At 41.2% G+C, this 16576-nt stretch overlaps 1 protein-coding gene across 1 annotated transcript in view; it reads left to right on the top strand.

The window, feature by feature from the left end:
• Nucleotides 1-910: 910 nt before the first annotated feature.
• The window catches only part of STAG2 (STAG2 cohesin complex component), a 59608-nt gene continuing 43942 nt past the window's right edge, over nucleotides 911-16576 (top strand). Inside the window, exon 1 of the mRNA XM_072124726.1 lies at nucleotides 911-1142. The gene's annotated coding sequence lies outside the window, so the exon portion shown is untranslated. The remainder of the gene's footprint in view (nucleotides 1143-16576) is intronic.

Here is a 16576-nt window from a genome sequence, read left to right as displayed (position 1 = left end):
TTAACACATGGGTTAACAAAACGCATGCATTAACGTGTTGTTAACACACGCATTAACAATGCGTTAACGCATGCGTTTTGTAAACGAAACGTTAACAGTAATGTAATTAGGCAAATCACCTCATCTCAGCTGTTGTAATGCATTTTAAAACGCAACCACAGCGCTATGTGTGAACGTGCCCTCAGTAGTAGTTTCATGACATCACATAATACACGATACTGACTGTAAGTCTGGCCCATATATGCTCTTCTGGCATGATACAGACGCGCGTAACACTGCAGGGGGCCACTGTGAAATCCACATTACGTATAGATAAACATGGAAGTCTGAATGAGCCCTAAGGGCAGTTTTAATTTTGTACAATCTTAAATAGAGATTTTTTGTGGATCACGAAAAAAAACCCCAAACAAACAACACTTAAACTTCATCTTCATTCTACTGCACAATGCACTATGCGAATATACACCAGTCCCCCACTACTCAGCTTGGATGACTACTGGACCCTCTGTTTTATTCGGATGAATTGTGGGACACCAGGTCTTGTGGTGGTAAATGATCTAGAAGGGCCAGTTCCCAACTGCGAAATGATAAAACAGAATCTAACTTGAACGGAAAGCAACAATTTTTTAAATGGATCTGTTTAAAAAAGCAGATGTGAACTGTCCCTAAGCAGAACTCTCTTATGCTACATTGGATGTCACCATACAGACTGCACACTCCGAGCACTACACCAGTTATCAAACATGTATGGACCCTGATCTCTCTCCCGCCTCCAGCATTGATGGGGTTACCAAAACTTTCCTCATTTCCTCCTGGCAGCTGGAGAGTTAAATCCCTGAACGCCCAGGTCCGACCGGAAGGTGGCGCTGCGCCCCAGCAAGAACCGGCCGCTCCCTTGTGACCACCAGGTGGCGCCTGCGCGCCTCATTCGACTTCGAGCTACCGAAGAGCGAACAACTCGAGGCGACCGTGAGCCGCCTCCAAAGCGCCTCTTATTTGTGTCCTCGGCTCCGATTCCGCTGTGGGGGCTTCTACTTGAGTGGTCTTCCGTCTAGAAGGCGCGCACGGCTCTTTGAGTTGGGATTTACAGGAGGCGGTGGGACGAGGCCCTCCCCCGGGAGGCGCGCTGTGTGGGAGACGAGGTAAGTTGTAAAATGGCGGATACGTGTGTGGAAGTTTTCTCGGTGCGGCCTTGTTGATGAGAAGCGTAGTTGCTGGCGCTGTTCTCTCCGCTCCCCTCTCCTTTCTTGGACGCGCTGGGCAGCGAGATGGTGTTAGGGCCTGGGCTGGGGAAGCGGCGGCGGGTGGGGGGGAGGCGGAGAGAGCGGGGGTGGGGGGAGTGTGGAGGACGCGGCCTTATCCTCCTGGGCTAAGCCCGGTTTCCCGCTGTCCGGGACGTAAACACTTGTTTTCCCCCATATTGGGAGGGTAGTGGTGCGGCCCGCGCTTTATTTATCCGCGTTGTGTTGATGGTAGAGTCTGAGGCGGGGGTGGTCGCCCTGCTCACAACCTTGGGAGCGCTGACACTGGCCGGAGTGTGCGGTGTGACCCTGGTTTTGGCGCCAGTCTCTGGAGAGTGCCGGGCATCACACCCTGAGCGGCGCTGGGCACTTCCCGCTGGTGTTGGTGACTTGTGTAGTGCATGGCCAGAGCTGGCAGGCGGCGTGCAGGTCACATCTGGCGGAGATGAAGTGACCAGCCAGTCCTGGGGGTATCTCCCGTCCTCACAGGGGCAGATGCTCCAGGGGAAGCTGGGGGACACCCCTGGAGTCCTACCCAGGAGGCCTCATCTGGTTATAAAGTAATGATGGAGGAGGGGCACAAGCCATGAAGCTTAGTGACTTACTCCCATGTTATGGTGGCCATATTGGTTATCTCAGCATTCCCAGATGTGGATATAGACACAACTTGTTGGGTGTAAGTTAAAGGGAGAACCAGCAGGGAGTTGTGGGTGTACAGTAGTGGAGGGTGCTATATTTGGGTGGCTCAGACGTCCCCTGTCCTTATATGATGAGTATGTGTAACTGATCTGCCAGTGTAGACACATTTTTGCTGGGGGGGGGGGGGGGGGTTGTTTAGTCACTTTGTATGTGGAGACATGGAGGGGGTGATGTGCATCTGTAACCTGTGGCTCAGCACCTGTTGTGTGCAGCTGTCAGGATCTGCTAGGAGTTGTTGTGTCCTCAGTACTGGGACACTGCCTGCATTGTCTTATCTTGTACCTGATCTGTGAAAGATCTAGTAGTGATGCATCATCTCATCTTTGGTTTTGAAGAATACATGATCACTTGTGTGTCCATGTGTTCGGACAGATTTACTTTCTCATTTTGCTCTCGTGTGCAAAAAAATATGTCCATGTACACTTATTAGTTATTTGTAGATCTTAAATGAAACTTTGTAATTTTCATACCAAGTCGCAGAAATCAAATGCTGCAGAAATCCAGTAAACCTATAAGAGACTTGTTTGTTATGAGGCGGTAGAGCCGCACCTTCCACCTGTGTAGGACCTTCCTTTTGTTATGGGATTAATCTTTGGACTAATAAATGCAAGTCCTGTCCCGTACGATGAGCCATCACATGAGTCACTTCTTGGTTGCAGTTGTCGGTGTCTTGTTGTGTGATGTGTACAGTCCGGCTGAGGGTAAACACAATCATACTTGGAGTCTGCAGCGCCCTGGTTGAAAATGGTCTCTGAAATGAAATATTTTATTTTCCATTCACTTGGCATTACTTGCAGCTGACTGATGTTGTCAAAGGGAGGGGGAGATCGGGCAACCTAACTGCGTCACACCACCACCAGGGCCTTCAGGGATGGTCTTCTTGTTTGCTGCCACCCTCCTCTTGTGTGCTTGCTATTTGCTGGTTGTGTTGGGAGGGTGCGGTTACAAGTTTGTCCCTCTCCCACCTACTGGTTTGGACAGGTCTCGTGAAGATTTACATATTCCCTTGCTAAGGAGGAAAAAAACCATGTAAAGCGGTACATTGCATTGAGACTGAGGAGTGCGAGCAGTAACTATGGAAAAGTGAAGCTTTATATGCAGCGTTTAAACGTCTAATCAGAATGTGCCTGGCGTCAGCGTATTGTGAGAAAAATGTAATTGTAGGTCACAGCGCTGAGCTTTTTCACTTGTCTGAATTGTTTTCCGCCATCACAGCATGAGGCTGTTACAGCTATGGCCGCGCTGTCAGCACACAATCCACTCAGTGTATTAACAGAAGATTGTCACCAGTCTATCAAGAACTGTATATGGATACATGGATTATGTGCAAAGATTCTCAATATCATTTTTTTCCCCTCCAAAAGTAAAGTGATATTTATAAACAGATTAAAGTGTTTGTCTGAACATCTGTTCATGAAACAAAATGTGTTTTTCTTCATCCATTTATTACTTGGGAAGGGGGGATGAAAACGAACAAGATTTTGTTGTTTTGTTAGGCCTCATGCACACGACCATATGCATTTTGGGGGGGTGCATTTTGAACAAAAAAAACGGGACATTCATCACCGTATGTTACCCATATGTTACTTTACACAAGGCATATCCGAAAAAAAAGCGGTAGGCTGCCACCCACCACGAAAAACGCGCCGTATGTGGTGGGTAACATCATATGCAACCTATTTTTTTTCCCATAGAGTTCTATGTTCATCAAAAATAGGGCAAGGTCTATTTTTATGTTGTTTGGCGGCCAGCGCACGTAGCAGTGAGAAATACAGTGCTCAGATGTGTAGCCATATTTTCCTTTAAAGTCAATGGGGCTAATTTTTAGACGCAAAAAAACTTGTGGCTGTTTTTGCATCTAAAAAAGAAATGGCCGTGTGTATGAGGATTTAACTGAGAATAAACACAACATCACATCCTAATAAATGAAAAGTTAAAAGGATTTTGGTGGAAGTTGCTTGCTTGCTTGTTTTTTACTTGCCACCAGTGTTCATCACAAATACACAGTACAATGTCTACACGTAAACATATTGAGAACGCCCTGAGGAAGCCCACAAACCGACCTTGCATGTGGGGCAGGGCAGTGATTTGGGTCACCCAACATGGGGATGTAGGGACGTGATGTTAGCATATACTATTTGGTAACTATTATTGCTGTTTGACATGTGTATAGTCTTTGTATTTTGGTATTGTTCCTTTCACATTTGGCACATTCCCTGTGGCTATTGTAATTGGGCTGGCTATAGCAGTGGTGGCGAACCTATGGCACGGGTGCCAGAGGTGGCACTCAGAGCCCTTTCTATGGGCACCCAGGCCTTCACCCCAACACATAGTTTGCCAGATACGTCTCAAGGCTTTTTCCTGTGGTCCAAGACAGCGTGCCATGCTCAGCGCTATTTTAAAGCGACATTCTTGACTGCCAGGACTACAGGAGGAGTGGGAAGGGCTGGATAGAGATGGATTGTCATTGGAGCTCCTGCTGATTCTTCCTCTTCAGGGTACCCTGGATGGAAGCTACAATCCAAATTTCTCCATCATCTTTCTATTGTATTGGTGAATTCAGGACCCCAATACGATTAAAACCTGTGCTACAGCAAGAAGCAATGAGTTACTGCTTAGATTGTCATGTTGGCACTTTGCAAAATACAAGTGGGTTTTGGTTGCACTTTGGGCACTCTGTCTCCAAAAGGTTCACCATCACTGGGCTATAGGTTTACAGACCATTGCCTGTATTTAGTGTTTTTTTAACAATTTTTTTTTTTTTTTTTTAAACTATCTTATTGTAGTGTCAATTTCTGGCTTTAAATAATGTATACTCTTTTCCTTTGGTATGCAATATACCCTTATATACCCAATATTCCCATGAATCAAAGTTAGGCCCTCCGTTCCATTGGTCGTCTGCTCCATTACTCTCCGGTAGCGACAAGAGGTCCGATTGAGGTCACTAGGAACCCATTGAACCCCTTGTTTTTGTGATCTGTTGGGGTCTCATGACTGAGATTCCCACCTATCAGCAAGTTATGCCTTATGCTGTGGATAACTTTTATATGTGGGGAAACCCCTGTAAGGTCTCCTTGTACTTTGGTTAGTACACCTAAACATAGGACATATATGGGACATTAAGTATCCAAAAGTTATATAACCAGGTGGTATGGGCAAGCTAAGAAAATTACCCCCAGTTATGCAGGGGGTAATCAAAAATTTGAGCAGCAAAAAAAATAATTCCATGTAATAGATGAATACAAAATCAAGCTTTATTAAATCCTCTCGATGCATTTCCCACCCTCTGCTTATACTCAATAGGTTTTTCCAGTTTGTGTTAAAATTAGGGGGTCTCGGCTTATGCTCGGGGATATACGGTATATAGTAGAAAAGCATTCTACGTGTAAAAGCAAGCAAAACATAAAATGCTCAGTATAAGGATAAATACCAGGAAGTACACAGGTATACCATACCAGAAAGATGGATACCACACCGTATAACCCCGACGCGTGTTTCGCAATAGCGTTCCCTCTCCGTGCAAGGCAGGGGTTTGCTGTATTATACAAGTTAAAATTACAAATAGCCCTCTTTCCTTTTAACACAAATATGAATAAACAAAATCCTAAGCATGTCTAATCTATCAAAATCCTAAATAATTATTTCCATGTAAAAAAAAATTCAAGTGATCAAAAGGTCTTGTAGTTCTCTAAATAGTATCAATGAAAACTTTGTCTTTTTAAAGAAAAAATACAGTAGACAACTTTGTGCACAGAAGTATGAAAAAGCGGTGCCTGATGCACTTTTTATTTTTTATTTGGCAAGTTTTAAAAATGTTTTTAAAGGTATTCTGTCCTAATGGAGGAATATATATCTGTTATTTCCGTGATGTTTTTGACCAAAAGAGTTAAGGGGATGTGTCATTTGAATACAATTTACAAGCCCTAATATGTCTCTGTAAGTGGAAAAATACAAAATGCAATGCAACAACTGAAAAGGCCATGGTCCTGAAGGGGTTAGACAAATAAAACAATTGTTGTAGATGAGAGATTAAAGACTGTTGGAAACTGATAACAATTGTTCATACATACTGATGCTAGATGATCCACAAAGAACAAAACAAAATCTTTCACTGAGAGAACATTGAGAGGGAGCATGTATCCTCCACCTGATGTTATGGAAAAAAGTCTATGGGCGATTTTAATTTTGACTTTTATTGCAGCACAAGTACAGGCAGTCCCCGGGTTACGTACAAGATGGGGTCTGGAGGTTTGTTCTTAAGTTGAATTTGTATGTAAGTTGAAACTGCATATTTTATAATTGTAGATCCAGACAAAAAATTTTTTGGCCCCAGTGACAATTGGAGTTTAAACATTTTTTGCTGTATTGGAACATATTACATCTTCATGAAGCTTTTATGACAACTCTAAATTGTTCTGCATTAACATGGAGTCGGTCCTCCTATTCAAATTATTTCCACTTACCTTGGAAAGCTTTTTACAAGACTGGTGTGTCTGCAGGAATCTTTATCCCATTTATCCTCAAGAGTATTTGTGATTTAACAATGATGTTAAATGAGGGTCTTGGTCCATATTCCTCATACTGATTTACTTTAACGTGTTTCATGGGGTTGAGGTCAAGGCTTTTTGCAAAACCCTAAAGGGGAAACAATAGTTGACTTGGTGTGTTTTGCTGCCTATTCAGACACAGTTGGCTGGGTTAGAATCGTTGGCAGTTAAGAAGCTCACTGTGGTCAGCTGGGCAGTGGTGTCTCCCCTCCTTCTAAGCCACCAAGCCCTGCCAAAACGTCCAGATTGTGATGGTGGTTAATGTGTGGTAGAAGAGACACTGGACCAAGAGCTGGAAGATGTAGTAATGGGTTGGTCTTTAGACAAGACTATTGCAGTTCTCATCATGTCTGATGCTGGATGATTGATTTGGTGTAGTAGACCTCCTTTGCACCTCCGAATAGTTGGTTTAGTTTGCTGCTCCACAATATTTTTTTTTTTTTTTTTTTTTTTTTTTTTGGTTGACTTTGATAACTGCCTAAAACCTTCAATAAACATTCAATTTCAGGTGCAAGCTGTTTTGTACTATGATTGCCATTTGTTTAAAAAGATAAGTTATGAGTCCCTGGTTGTTGGTACCTTTTATTGGCTAACTTAGTGATAATTGCAAGCTTTTCAAGGCTACAGGGGTCTCTTCATCAGGCATGGTATAAGACAATATGTGAATAGAGCACACATTTATACACAAATGGATACAGCATGGTTGATGAGACAAGTGATACAAAACGGAACAATCAATGTAAGGAGAGAAGAGTAAACACTTTTGGCAGTAAATATTGTGGCTCTTAGGGAGATGGATTTATTGTCCCTTGATTAAGATCTGGTCCATAGCACTGATAACCCCACCAGGTCTGACGAGCAGATATTCCAGAGGATAACTCTTTGTATTAATAACTGGGTTGGCCCCTGATGTACATGTAGAGGACATTTTCTACTCCAGTTATTGGTGTACAAATTGTGTGGATTAAACCTGTATGTAATATATACATATTTTTGCATCTGCACATTGGGGCAGATGTAATAAATTGCAGAGCAAAAGTAGATAGCTCTCTGTTTTGCCAGATTAATCGTAATCTCTGGTGGATGAATAACAGCACAAGGCTCCATTCACACGGGCCATGTGGAGATGTACCATAGTTTATACAGTTGAAAAAATACACGCGTCCATCAAGTACAACCAAGGAAGGGAATGTATATTGCAGCTATGTCTATGAATGTCTATAGCAACCCGCATGCTCTATCTTTCCTCATGTTTCCGGCAGTGTGGCGCTGTTTCCTATGGATGGAGTAGGAGCTGCTCCACTCCAGCTTGCCGATTTTGTGTGCGAACATTCGTGTAAATGTAGCCTAAGACTGGGGGTTTGCACCTCCTATTAGTTTGTCTATGTCTAAAATAATTCTCTCAATAAGGGCGCGCTCACACTTGGCATTTTGGTTGCATTTACACAGCGGAGGAGATTTGGCTAATTACATGACTGTTAACATTTAACTTTGTAAACAGAAATGTTAACATGTTTGTAAATGTTACATTAACACACAATGTTTGTTAACACACTGTTAGTGCATGTGTTAACATTGCGTTCATAATTGCGTTTTGTAGACGCAAATGTAAGTTATGTCATTTGGTAAATCGCCTCTCCTCAGCTACTGTGATGTATTTAAAAACGCAATGTAAAAGCAAACAAAACACAAATTTGAATGCACCCTAAATGTGGTGCATATCATTGCAGGTGCAAATATATTTCCCACATTGTCCCAAAATACCTTCATCTCAGTTTCATTTTGAATCTTCCGGGAATAAGCAGACACATGGTCGGCTGTCTTGAGAAGGATCTTTCTGTAAGCATGCATATTGAGATTGCCTGAGCGTGCATCCTAATGTTCATATAGGCAGGAGGGGGAGCGCAGCCAAGCTGCTCCAATACCGATTTGTCTGAGTGAAGCCAAGTGCACAGAGAAATCCAACCTGACCAATACTTTCCTCCAGAAGGTTTGGTGCGAAACGTCTGCCCCCAAATGCCAGCATCTGATGAGCACAATGATATTAGAAGATAGTCAGTCGGGCAAGTTAGAATTCAATTCAAGAGTTTTAGCTTTGTGCTAATGTAACTTTTCCCAGTACGTCCATTTTACCCATTCCTGTAACTAATTGAACCTCGCCCTACAATCGCAGTTAAAGGGGTTGTCCCAAGCTATTGCCAATCCACAGAATAGGGGATAAATTCCTTTTCGTTGATGGTCTGACAGCTGACACCGATAATGAGAAAAGGCATCCCTTTCTAACTAATGGGTGGTATACCAGGCCTAGCATGTGCCCTGCATTCAGTTCTGGAGTTGGCTGGAGATAGGCGAGCGACATGCTCAGCAGTCTTCAGCCTTCCTTTTAGAATTGAATGAGTTGGTACGTTCTCTCCTTGTTTGCGTGGGTTTCCTCTCACACTCCAAAACATACTGGTAGGTTGATTAGATTGTGAGCCCCATGGGACAGGGACTGATTTGGCAAGCTCTGTATAGTGCTGTGTAATCTGTCTGCGCTGTATAAATAAAGGAATTCATAATATTATCTTTTGGATTACTAATTGGGAGAACCCCAACCCCAATGTGACCAAAAAAATTATCCCCCTGCACTCAAAGGTTATGTGTTAGGGCAGTGATGGCGAACCTTTTGGAGACAGAGTGCCTAAGCTACAACCAAAACCCACTTGTATGTTGCAAAGTGCCAACGTGACAGTTTAAGCAGTAACTTATTTATCCCTGCTGTATCACATGTTTTAATTGTATTGGTGTCCTTAGTTCACCAATACAATAGAAAGATGATGCAGAAATTTGGATTGTAGCTTCCCTCCTGGGTCCCCTGAAGAGGAAGAATCAGCAGGAGCTCCAATGACAATCCATCTCTATCCACACCACCTTCCTCCTCCTGTAGTCCTGGCAGCCAAGGATGTCACTTTAAAATACCGTAGAGCATGGCACATTCTGGGCTGTATTGGACCACAGGAGAAAGCCTTGAGTCATATCTGGCAAACTCTCTGTTGGGATGAAGGCCTGGGTGCCCACAGAAAGGACTTTGAGTGCCACCACTGGCACCCGTGCCATAGGTTCGCCACCACTGTGCTAGGGGTTGTCCCACCTGAAAGCATTAATATGTTTAAAGGGGTATTCCCATCAGGGCATTTACATTTAATTAAATTCATTTGCCATATATAAACATTTCTTCAATTGGATGTTAATAAAAAAAATGTTCCTATGTGAAGATAATTTCTCATAAATGTAGTCATGTTGTCCCTTAGAAACAAGATAGCTTCCTCGGATACGACCACGTCACACTCTGGCAGCAGTGGCCAGACTTGCGCTATAGAGTCCTGCCGGACCACCAGGATTCAGCTATCATTACCACAGGACGGCTGTAGGACCTGCAGCAACTCCCCGGACATTTCATATACAAAAACAATGTATTTCTTTGTGCAATCTCTCCAGTAGTTTGGGAAAATTGCCCACAATTGCTTGGGTTTCTTGATGGTGCAGCAGTTTTCAAATGTTTCAGATTGACAGGTTTTAGTGTGTATCATGGAAAAGGTAAATGGGTTGTTAAATAATTATCCGTGTATTTGTTTTGTATCTATGGCAACTAAATAATTGAGGGCAAGTTTAATAATATGTCATCACAGATTTTCTCGACCTCTCAAGATCTTTTCTATAATATCCACTTCTAATGAATAACGTGAAGTACCCCTCCTTAAGAGATACAAAGGAGAAATCAATGGTGATGCAGACACTTACAATCTGCCGTATAGTAAAACATATTCGTAATCCATCACCTTGCTTCTTGATGGCCAAATAAATGTTTTTTAAATGAAAATTACAAGGGAAATTTTATGAAAGAAAAAATGATTTTTGCCTTACTTCTTCCTTTTCTACATGCATTTAGGGCCATTTCTAAATACACCTCCCCCACAGTGTGTTATACAGAAGGAGCTTCTCCGTATATGACTTTGCAGATCTCTTTCACTGTTCATACTACCTCCTAACTATATGATTGCTTCAAAGAATATACAACCAAAACCTATAAGTGACTATCTGTACCTACTATAGTATTTTCCACACACCCCTATACAGGTGTCTGATTACTTCCCCACCAATTGTTTGTCTACATTTACACAAAGCAACAGCCCCAAATGTAATTGAATGGTTGATTTCATAAGAAGGCTGTAAATGCCAATATCCTTTAGTAATGGTGGCTAACCTATGGCACTGGTGCCAATGCCCTCTCTCCTGGCACCCCAGCTCAGAGTTTGTTATACGGATGCAATTGAAAGCCGTGACAAAGCGGGGAGAAATAAGTTATTACTTAAAGGGGTATTCTCGTCTGGGCATTAACATTCAGTTTGATTAATCTGCCAATTAATAAACATTTCTTCAATTGGATGTTATTAAAAAAAATGTTCCTGTGTGAAGATAATTTTCCATAAAAGTAGTGATATGGTCCCTTAGAAACGAGATATCTTCCTCGAATACGGCCACCTCTGCTGGAGTGATTGCACAAATAAACAAAAGGTTTTTGTATATAAAATGTCCTGGAGTTACTACATGTCGTGCAGCTGTCCTGTGGTAATGATCGATGAATCCTGGTGGTCCGGCAGGACTCTATAGCGCAAGTCTGGCCACCGCTGCCAGAGTGTGACGTGGTCGTATCTGAGGAAGCCATCTGGTTTCTAAGGGACAACATGACTACATTTATGAGAAATTATCTTCACACAGGAACATTTTTTTTTTTTAATAACATCCAATTGAAGAAATGTTTATATATGGCAGATTAATGAAACTGAATGTGAATTCCCAGACGAGAATACCCCTTTAAATTAAGAGTTGTGTTACTTTGCAGAAAATAAGTGTATTTTGGCTATAGTTTGGGCACTCTCTAAAAGGTTCACAGTTATTGGACTATTGTATGTGTATCTACAGTAGAAATTAACAGCAGTTACTGAAGGGGTATAATATCTGCAGATGGTGCTATACATGTGGCTATATATGGCACATTGTGCAGGTTAACCGGATGCACTAAGGGGTTTAGGCTCATGTCTCTCTGTTTGTAAGATATACCCCAGCAAGTAATTTTAGGCTATGTCTGGAACATGTCCGCCATTGTGTATGTACAGCAAGTTCTTCCAATGGGAAACTAGCATATTAGAGAAGGTAAATTGAGAAGAGAAGTCTAATGGCATAATATCTCAAAGCTTCAATATCGCTTGTTGTCAACACAGAAAGTTGCAAAGACAATCAGGAATGTTCCCTGTGATGCACTGCTGTGCTGAACGCAGAGCCCCAGGTGCTGGGTCCAATAGTATAGAACCTGCGTGAACATCTATAGAGAATCTGTGTTGTATTGACAACTTCCTTGACCACCTTCCTGTTTAACCCCTTAATGATGGGGCCATTTTATACCTGAAGGCTCAGTCCCAACTTTTGAACACTGTTGCTTATCAAAGTGATTATGAGATTTGTTTTTTTTTTTTGTTTTTTGTCACATGTACTTCATTTTGGTGGTAAATTTTGGCTGATTACTTGTTTTATGGGCACACAGCAAGGCGCAGAAATGAAGGGGCGCCCTGTAGCATTTTAGTTTCCTCATTGGCTCTTTTTGTAGGCTATAAAATTCTAGCTTTTTCGTTATTGGGGCCATATGATAGGATTTTTTTTTTTTTCAGGATGAAATGCATTTTCCAGTGTTATAATTTTGGGCTTGGTATCCCCTATTGTTGAAAATTTATGAACTTTTTTTTTTTGAGGGCAGGAGTAGAAAAGCATAAATTTTGTGATATATATATATATATATATATATATATATATATATATATATATATATATATATATATATATATATATATATATATATATATATATATATATTATTTTTTTTTTTTTTTTTTTTTTGGTGTTCACTATATAGTCTAATAAACATGTTATCTTTATTCTATGGGTCAATACAATTAAAGGGATATTATACTTGGCCATCAAAAAAACAAAATGACTGTTCCAGTCATAGCTTACAAGCCCCTCACCCATTTCTTGCTATGGTATTCAGTTATGTCTCATAGAGACCTATATGTACTCTGCTTTTGCTTGAAACTGGTGATTTTTAGATTTTTAACCTATTTTATGTCCATCTTCCCTAAACTCTAGTAACACTGTTTAATGAATACACTTTACAGCAGCCACAAGGCCATAGGCAGCAATAGTCTGTAGATGGCATTGGAAAATCTTCTACCCATGTTGTGTGCGGGACGGGTGTAGATGAATTGACTGTGTTTTTCTATAAATGTACTATCTTTGCTTGGAATCATATCTGTCTTGTCTGATGTAAATGATGTGACTGTTACATAGAAAATCCCCAACAAAATCAGCAACTTTTACTATTACGCTTTGAGGACATAGTAAAATCTCTACTTTAGTACTGTTCTACAGCTCAGAAAAAATTGTGTAGCGTATCTGTCATTATAAATTATTATTTATAGTTCTCAAAGAATTGGTCTGACTAATACATGGAATTTTGTTTAGAAAATGTTTAAAATAAAAACTTTCAGATCAGTTTGAGTAATGCCACAGATGGATGAAATAGAAGCCCATGAGTTTTATGTGCAATTTATCAAATGTGCTGGAAATTTGCTTGTACTGTAACTGTACATTATATAAAATATAACAAACTATATATTTATATTCTCTATTATTTGTACATAATTTTCAATCATCTTTAAAACTAATGAGCAGAAGCCCTTATACAGCATTTCTTGTGAACAGTGTGTACATAAAAAAACTGTCTTCATGTGTTTGACAGATGCACATCTTTATTCTAGGTCTAATGGAGGGATGGGGTGTAACTAAGTGGCAGGACTTGTAGGTTCCCTGGTCTTTCCTTGTAGACAAAGCATTAGGGAAATGCTCCTACTACAGCCAGAGACAGGTTTATGAGACGGAAGAAAGGTAGGGGATCTCCTGGAAAACATATCAAAGAATTTAAAAGAGATCTGAATATTAATGGATGGATTTGTTTTTAAAAGGAACTAGGGACCTCATTTTCACTAAAGACAGGTTGCAGAAGCCCATCACACCTGCAGTGTAAATCTGCCTTTTCTAAGCATTTGCATTACATTTATAATTGCCCGTTATAACTTACCTTGCACCCTGACTAAATCCGGGGGTAGGCTTTTGGTTTGGATGCATTTAAAAAAAACATGTGTCTTGACCGTGCTACTCACTCCTCAACTCTTGGCCCCACCTTTGTCTCCTGTACAGCTCCTTCCTCTCCCACTGATGTCTCTTCACCACCTCTGTGAAGGAGCTGTACAGGAGCACAAAGGTGGGGGCCAAGAGCTGAGGAGTCTGCAGCTCAGACAAGTAATAATAATAATTCTTTATTTATATAGCGCACGCAGATTAAGCAGTGCTGCACAGAGCTGGCCAAATACGTTCTTGTCCCCAATGGGGCTCACAAACTAATCAACCTACCAGTATGTTTTGGAGTGTGGGAGGAAACCAGGAGTCCTAAAGGACACTCGCGCAAACACAGAGAGAGTACATACAAACTCTTTGCAGTTGACCATCATGTTGTTTTTTGAAATGCATCCAAACCAAAGTCCAATCCCTGGAACTACACAGAGGTTTTTGTCAGGGTGCAAGGTAAGTTGTAACACACAATTTATATTGTAAGGCAATTGCTCAGAGAAAGCAGGAAGGCAGATTTGTACTGCAGGGGTAATGGGCTTCTGCAACCTGTTCCCTTTAACTTGTGCTCCTATTTCACTATTTAATGTTCTTTTAATTTACCACATGTTCAGGTTCTATGAAAGTTCAAGGCTGTTCTGGTAATTTCCTGTGGGCAGTGGAAGTGAACTTCATATTCATTTTATTGTAAGAAGTGCAAGTAGAGGTATTGGTATAAATCTCCAATCCTGCATGAGAACAGGCCTGCCATATAAGTTGCCATGCGGGATATGCACACGCTCAAAATATTTTCTGCCCTTCCTATAATATAAAGTTTTACCTAATCTGTAATAACCCCGGGTCAGTCCCCGGGTTATGTATAGGTTTGTTCTTAAGTTGAATTTGTATGTAAGTTGGAACTGTATATGTTATAATTGTAGCTCCAGGCAGAAAATAAAAATTTTTTGTCCCAGTGACAATTGGATTTTCAAAATGTTTGCTGTAATGGGACCAAGGATTATCAATAAAGCTTCATTACATACTCCTTACAGCTGATCATTGCAGTCTAGGACTAAAGTAAAGCATCCACAGAGCTTTGTCAGAGGTCAAAGTGGACAGAGAGGTCCGTCTGTCAGTCGGGTGTCCTTAAGTAGGGGGCCGCCTGTACTGGGACATGGGTACCCACAATGTAGATTTTGTATGTAGCCCTTTGCTCTGGTAATGGATCCCACACATCACAAAGGTGCAAGAGGCGCTCCAATTACGTCGTCTGGAGCCGTTCTGGCTCGTTCACATATTTTTATCTAGTATTTCTCTGTAAAACGAATGCTGCAGAAAACAAGAAAAGAAGTGCACAGCCGCACCAAGGATAACAAACATGACATGGTTGGCCAGCTCTGCTCAGACCATGAAAGAGTCTTGCTGTTTCTGTATGTTGAACTACCTATCAGTATATATGGCAGGCTCAAGCACTGGAGCTATAGCGGTAATAGAGCCAGAAGTAAAGCTCTGTTATTGATGTAGTGGCAGGGAAAGGTAACTGCATCTCCATTTATCCTGGAACCTAAACCTTTCATATCATTTAAAATTATTGCTGCAGATTGGAAGCTGCACCTCATACTGATATCATTTGAAACCTGGGATTGTGATCTTCACTCTAAACCTACATATGTCTTTTGAAAGGGCTAAACAATACTGGAATTATCTAACAAGCCGGCCACTACCTCTAAACATTTTTTTTTTTATCTTGTTCTCTTTGTTGACTTCTGAGGCAAAATAATATACAGCTTGCTTTAATTTCTTACCTTCTTATACAAAGATGTGGCTAGTCAAAAATATTATATACCTGTGCATCCCTTATAGTGGAGGAAGATAATTCATGTCTTATTTGTCCCTATTCCGCCCCCTTACACAGATGCAATATTATTATCACTGTGTTTATTTCCATACAACATTCTAAAATTCTAAAAGGCTTCAGTTTTCAGATGTGAATATCATTGTAAAGGAAATGCCACAGACATTTCGGTACATCTGAACATTATTTACCCTGTTTCCCGTAAAGGGAACCTTTCAAGACCTATATCCCCCTACCTTATCTTTTGTAGTGAGTTGCTCTACATGATGATATTGAAATAAGCCAGCAACCCCCAGTCCGCATTGTAATCCTATGAATTGAGTCAGGCTACACTACCCCCTTCCACCTTTCCATTCACAGTGTGGTCCAAATGACAATCCCCTACAATCAGAGAGGTATAACATTTTATATTGTTTTGTTATATCTTCATATGCAGGATCGCATAGAAATCACATTAAAGCGTAACTTTAAAGCTATAGGGATTTTACTAAAGTATTACTTATGATTCCCTCTTTGAAAACAAACAGAACTATGCCTGCTTTGTGCTGCTCGTCCTTTTCTTTCCAAAGTTCTGTCATTTTCATTTCTGAAAGTGTTTGAACGAAATCTTTCTAACCAGAGGTGAAGTGGGCAGAGACTAATATCTGTCAGTCTATGCCCTCAGGCTGAGGCCAGTTAGCTTGCCCACAGATCCCATTATACTTTGTGTTTTCTCTCTAAGTAATTTGGCATTAAATCCATTTGGTTTCCCACAAGTAAATCCACTGAACACTGCACAGTGCACATACATGATGTATATGGTGTCTGAAATATAATGGAGAAAGGGGCGCACCAATGGTGTAGTACCCTCTGTTAACGTGATGGGATATAAAAGTATTGATAGAACTACTAAACTGGCAGGGTTGTGCTGGCAGGCTCAACTCTGAGATTCACTTGTATCTTAGTAGTTTTATGTTGGCGTCTTCCTGCAGCCACGCTCCAGGAGTGGATCCTTTTCCAGCAACCCCTTAGACGCCGGACACCGTCAGCATAAATAG

The sequence above is a fragment of the Engystomops pustulosus genome, chromosome 9 (genome assembly GCF_040894005.1).
Source record: "Engystomops pustulosus chromosome 9, aEngPut4.maternal, whole genome shotgun sequence".
NCBI lineage: Eukaryota > Metazoa > Chordata > Amphibia > Anura > Leptodactylidae > Engystomops > Engystomops pustulosus.
This window is presented reverse-complemented; position numbering and strand designations above follow the sequence as displayed.